Source organism: Somniosus microcephalus, chromosome 4 (genome assembly GCF_052327205.1).
Source record: "Somniosus microcephalus isolate GS21.2 chromosome 4, FLI_Smic_1.0, whole genome shotgun sequence".
Taxonomy (NCBI): Eukaryota; Metazoa; Chordata; class Chondrichthyes; order Squaliformes; family Somniosidae; genus Somniosus; species Somniosus microcephalus.
Window position 1 is genome coordinate 86,178,103 of NC_140990.1, and position 6,997 is coordinate 86,185,099.

Genomic DNA, 6,997 nt, shown 5'->3' on the forward strand with positions numbered 1-6,997 from the left:
AGAGAATAAAGGTCCTAATTTCACTGTCCATAACCCTTTTTCGGACCAGTCAGGAGGTTACCCTACAAACGGACAGGGATTTAGGAGAAATAGAGATCAGAATTACTGACTGACACCAGCAGCCCCAGGCGCCACAGACCACCAAATGCCCGTTGTTTCTTTAAATTCACGCAGCGAACCTGAAATTAAAATGCAAATAGCTGGGAGACCTATGTCATTTTAGTAGATACAGGAGCAACCTTTTCGGTGTTAGGGAAAGGATATTCTGAAGGAATGCCTATTAATGGGAAAAAGACCCCGATAGCTGGATTGGCTGGAATACTAATACTGCACAGCCCTATAAAGTTACAATTAATCCAGCTGCACCATTACCCAAAAGGTCACAGTATCCATTGTCAGAGAAAGCAGAAAAAGGAATTGAGCCATTGATGGAATCATTGTTAAAACAGGGAGTTAATGCCGGATAGAATAAAGGTCGTTTGCAACACATCGTTGCCAAAAACTAAAAGAGAAATGAAGCATTTTCTAGGAATGACTGGCTATTGTAGACAATGGATATTGAACTATTCAGAAATAACCAGACCACTATTGGACATTGATATACCTATCAATTCATCCAATGAAAAGCGACGAGTTAAGAAAGTAACTATAGGTTTTTATTGGCTAAATAACAGAGCCCACCCTCGTGGGTGATCGGATCCAACAAGGAGGAATACCAGCCAGTCGACCACCTTTATACCTGGGCAGGTAGGTGGAGCCATGGGCGGAGTCAGCAGTGGTCAGCCCAGGTATAACAGCGTGACAAGAGGCGACCTCGTATAGTGATACAACAGTGTGAACAGTGATAACCATAGAGTAACGATATAACAGTGATAACTATAGTGTAACGATAGTGAACGACAAAAGTGGTTTACCACAGACATGAGCATGACAAATTTGGAAAATTCGCGGTTACCTGACTTCCTCGGGAACCCAGATTAAAAATGCACAAGAAGTGCAAAATCTTTTACTAGCTATTCAGAGACGTAAACAGATTGCAATTATTAAGTGCCAAGCGCGCACGGGGCATTTGGACATGGTTGCGCTTGGAAACGCTGCTGCAGATAGCGCTGCTAAGTCAGTAGCTATATCAAGTACTGAACGACAAGTTTCAGCCTTCCCTGTTAGGGAAAAGCCAGAGATACCGCAGCCCCCGTCCTTAGATGATGTGCTGACCCATCAAGATAGGGCCAGTTCTGATGAAGTAAAGGAATGGGTTGTTAATCATTGTTTTAAAAACACTGATGGCTTATGGGTTCATCATGACGGCCGCATGGTGGCACCCAAATCATTACTATCACCAATTGCCCGATGTGTTCATAAATTCACCCATGCGGGCAAAGGGGGGATGGCGGACTATATCCTCAAGACCTGGTATGCACCAGGAATCTCAAAGTTGGCAAAACAAATATGTGAAAATTGTACTATTTGCCAGACCATGAATGCAGGGAAAATAAAGAAGGTACAGCCTGCATCCCACCCAAACCCCATGGGCCCTTTTGTACACTTGCAAATGGATTTTATTGAACTACCTGTGTGTATGAGCTTTAAATATGTATTAGTTATTGTTGATATGTTTTCAAGATGGATTGAAGCGTTTCCTTGTAGAAAGAGTGACGCCACTACTGTTGCTAAATGTTTATTGAAGGACATTGTACCTCGCTTTGGGATACTAGCAAAACTGTCAAGTGACAATGGGTCCCATTTTACGGGAACATTGATTAAGGAACTATGCAAAGCCTTACAGATTAACCAGCACCTCCATTGCAGTTATCATCCACAGTCGGCTGGACTAGTGGAAAGATATAACGGGATGCTGAAAAACAAGCTTGCAAAACTGTGTAAAGAAACTGGACTTAAATGGGTTGATTTGTTACCCATAGCTTTAATGACAATGCGGTCTGCTACCAACAGAACTACAGGATTGTCGCCTCACGAGATCGTCATGGGAAGACCACAAAGATTGCCCTTTTCGGCACCTTTAACAGCTAAACAAATGGACATTCATAAAATGGAGGAAGATATGTTGAGTTATTGCATTGCACTAACCAAATGCATTTCTAGTTTCCATCAACAGGTGAAGGAAGCCCAGGTCGATCCCGCTGAAGGAAAGTGCCATACTTTCGAGCCAGGAGATAACGTCTATATAAAAATCTTCAAGCGAAAGAATGGCCTTCAACCCAGATTTGAGGGACCCTTCTGTGGTAAACCACTGTTATACCTGTCTGTATGTGTATGTGTATTCCACTAGGTACAGGCCTGGACATGCCTCGGCTGACTCCTCCCACTATTCCAGGTATATAAGTGACTACCTCCCAGTCCCTTAGTATTCTGGACGGGTCGACCACTCGAGACAAGACCTTCATTCTTTAGTTAATAAAAGCCTGGTTGTTACTCGCTTAACCTCAGTCTTTTGAGTAATTGATGGCACATCACCCTCCAAGTACTCCTGACCACAAACACCGCTGTAAAAGTAAAGGAGCGACCAACATGGATACACGCGTCCCATTGTAAGAAGGCATCAGTTGAAGACAATACACTGCCAAGATGAACTGGATTTGGACTTTAACAAGACTGTTCTCTTTGTCAACGATAATTGAAACTGCCATATTGATTTACCCAGATCCCCTGAAGGGCAAACCATGCATAGAAGAATGTGTACTTTTAAACAGTGATTTCTTTTATATTATATGCTATAACGAGACTATGAAGGTTCAGCTTCAGGATCACACTATGCAGGTACCCCCGTATCAACCCCTGTGTCTTAGGATTAGGCAGAATAAGATAGTAGAAGAAGATAGTGGACAGAAGCTTGATAAGCTATGGGTTACATGCCCCGATACTGTGTCACCAAGTGAAAGAATTGCGAATGAAGGAGTTATCTGTAGTGGTAATCCAAAGGGAGGACTGGCCCTGACGGCCAGGCCAATGTTTTGTAACAATCCAGTTACACAGCCCTTTATTTCAACATTATCCACTCAGAAAAGAAAACTTAATAGGACAGATAAGAAACAGGGAAGAAGAGGAAGAAGGCTGTTAAACAAGCATGGCTATACATGAGTTATTTGTATGCCAAAAGACAGAACCTTACTAAATGCTGGATATGCAGTCACACCCCTATACATGCAGAGGGTGGAATACCCCTACGGCCCATTCCCTTTGGAATGGAGGAGATGGTAGGATGGTTATTACAATCTAATACTACCTGGAACAATGAGGATGCCCCTGGTACAGTGTCCCAAAATGGTTTAAACCCAGATCAATTGGAAAATGAATGGAAAGATGCAGGATACAACCTTATAAAATTTGAAGGGTGGTTTCATCCCCAATATGATAATCAAAGGAATCCAGAGAGTCTATTAGTGACGTCAATGGGAACCGTAAATAAAACAAAAGGAGAAGTCTGTCTGGTAAACAACAATGGAGAAGGATTGATGGTTGGATGGAGTGAGTGCAAGTGTAACTACACTTTGATTAAAACTACTACTAAACCACCGGGTGCAGTCGAATGGCCCTATTGGGGATGGTGGAACCTGTCCACAGTACAAAATTTGACTAGCAAAAAAACCTGGAAAGGAGAACAAGGAATAGGAATGATGCACCAGATATGGAACAAATTTGAAGCCTATAATAACACCTATTTCATCTGTGGGCATAGAGCATACCCTTGGTTACCACAAAATTGGACTGGGTCATGTTATTTGGGATATGTAGTGCCCTATATACATCATATTTCATCTTTGGATAGCCACCCTGGGACACGAGCAAAACGAGCCATTACAGAAACTGAAAGGTTCTTTGCTATAGCATTTCCCTGGTATGGAACAGGGAAGCTAGCAAGAGAATCTATAAACATGGCAGCAGTGTTGGAACAAATAGCCAATGATACTGCTGATGCTCTTAGTGATGTAAACGCAGAAATGGTGGCTTTGCGCACTGTTGCTTTACAAAACCGCATGGCTCTGGACTATTTGTTGGCAAAAGAAGGGGGCACATGTGCAATCATAAAAACCGAATGTTGCACCTATATCCCAGATAGCTCAGAAAATATCACCAACCTGGTAAACCACATAAAGGAGGCTGTAGAGAAACTACGTCAACCTGAACAGTGGTCCATGTGGGATTGGATTTCAGGGTGGGGAGGAGCACTAGGAAAGCAAATTTTGGAAGTCTTAATTGCAATTGTGATGATAATTTTAATTAGTTTATTGATTGGTTGTTTAAAATTATTGTGTACAAAAGTCCTTTCCTTATTAACATCGACTCCTCCAGTACCAATGATGTCTGAATATGAGGATATTAAGGGTGAGACCTTTGATGTAGAATTTCTTAAACTTAGCGAAATAGATTGTCCTTAGAAAGGACAAAAGGGGGGAATGAGGAAATCTACATATTATAAGGGGTTAATTTCAGGTGCTTGCTGGGTAAAAGTTTTCAGACTTGACACCGGTCAAGTGTCGATGTGTAACTAGAGCTATTGCACGTACTCGAGCTACAGCCAAGAACAGATGTCTGCCCACCTAATGAGAATGTAGAAGTGAAATAATGAGTTCCTTTGATGTACCAATGACCTGATAACTTGTGACCGTAAGCAAAGCTAGCCTCCCAATATATGATTAAAGAGGACCTCCGGTTACACGATTCATGCCCTGTTATAGATTAACGGTTGACTTATGTGTCCAGGATCCTTCTGTCAATATGTCATAAGACCTGATGATTAATCTAAAATGTATCCTGATAGAGGAACAAAGGAATGTCAATCAAACTTGTTTGTTACACTGTATAAATATGGAACGCTTACGCTGTATCATTGGAATAGTAGCCTCACCCCTTGAGTGGAGGTGCTGATTCCCCTTGCAAGTGAAATAAAAGGCCTGTCCGTCTGACGAATCCAAGAGTGTATTGAGTCATTACCCAGAGCTAAGAAGTAAGGCACTTCAACAGTCATCAACAAATTTTGAAATTGTACTTTCAATTCCTGAGTCCAAATTGTTTATGTAAATGGTGAACACAGTTGAACCAGCACCAATCCCTGTGGAACACCACTTCCCACCTTTTGCCAGTCTGAGTAGCTACTCCCAACCCCTACTCTCTGTTTTCTGTTTTCTGTAACCAGCTTGCTATCAATAAACAATATGTAAGATCGACAAGATGACCCAGGTCAGGCCATGTGGAGTGAAGGGCCAGGCAGCAGAATGGATGGAAAGCTGGCTACAAAACAGAAATCAGAGGGTTGGAGTTAAGGGAAGTTTGTTGCAATCTTTCCTTCCATTCTGCTGCCTGGCCTTTGACTCCACACGGCCTGACTGTGGTCATCTTGTAGACCGTACATACTGCAGACACAGTGCACCAGTGGTGGGGGGGGGTGGATATTGAGTCCTGTGGCAGGGGCACTGATGAAGTGGATTTCACTGTCCGCGAGTTTTGAGGCATCGCTAGTGGCTTTTTTCACTTCTTTCCACCTTTAACATAAAATCTTATTGCCAGTTTATTAAAGCCGCTCAGGTAGGTCACACAAAAAAATTGAGGCCTCGTAAGTTTCTGTCAGAATGACAGGCCTGAACTCGAGTTAGAAAACATTTAGTAATTAAACCAGACTGGGCGGGGCCTGAGGTGTGAGTTAATGATGGAAAATTGGTGGCCAGCGTACTTCACACCAGGGCTGAGGGACTCAGGTTTCTGTATAATTTATTGATTCATTTGTTTATTGCCCAATCTCAATCAGACTGGTGGGTCATCTTGCCATCTGGCGGAGGTGAGGTTCTCCAGTGGAGGGCTCTCTACATGGGGGTCCTTCCCTACACCATTGGGGATCTGGAGTGGAGACTGTTTAAGGAGCAGTCGTGTGCAACAGTTTTTAAGCTTCTTTCCGGACTCCAATGTCAGATGTGTTTTTTGCAGCCTAGAGGAGTCCATGGGCCGTGTATATATTCAGTGTGAGAGGTTGCAGCCCCTGTATAGTTACCTGAAGGGGCTGCTCCTCAACTCTTGGTTACACTTTAGCCTCACACTCCTAATCTTTGGCCGCCCGGTGCGGAGTGGGGTGGGTAAGTCAGAGGATCTTCTCCTGGACCTGCTCTTGGGCCTGGCAAAAACAGCAAACTGTAGGTCCAGGATGGGCGGGGCTCATGGGGGAGTCACTCTAGCTGCCTGCCTCTCTCCCGTGGTCTTGTCCCTGCCCGGGTGGCCCTGGAGAGGGAGCAGGCGGTGTCCACCGGTTCACTTGATACCTTCCTTGACCGGTGGGCACCTCAGGTTAAAGAGGCGATAATCGAGCCTCACAATCACATTATGATTGAATTATTATTTGTGAGTGTCGCTGTATTGTACACAATTATTATTCATAGAATACATTCATAGAAACTTACAGCACAGAAGGAGGCCATTCGGCCCGTTGTGCCTGTGCCGGCTCTTTGAAAGAGTCATCGTGTTTAGTCCAACATCCTCACTTTTTGTCCGTAACCCTGTCAGTTGCTCCAGTTCCCGTCCAACTCTGCTTTACAATTATTAACTGAATCAGCTTCCACCATCTTTTCAGGTCGAGCGTTTCAGATTCCCACAACTCTCTGAGTGGAAACATCTCTCCTCATCTCCCCTCTAGATCTATTGACAATATTTTTGAATCTTTGACCTCTAGTTATTGACCCACTCACCAGAGGGAATGTTTCTTTCCCTATTTATTCTGTCAAAATCTCTCACCATCTTGAAAACCTCTATTAAATCACCTCTGAACCTTCTCTGTTCCAAGGAGGACAGTCCGAACTTTTCCAACCTCTCCTCATAACTGAAGTCCCTCATCCCGGGTAACATCCTGGTAAACCTCCTCTGGGCCCTTTCTAAGGCCTTTACACCTTTCCTCAAGTGTGGGGCCCAGAATTGTCCACAACACTCCAGCTGAGGCCTAACCTGTGATTTATGAAGTTCCAGCATCATCTCTTTGCTTTTACATTCTATTCCT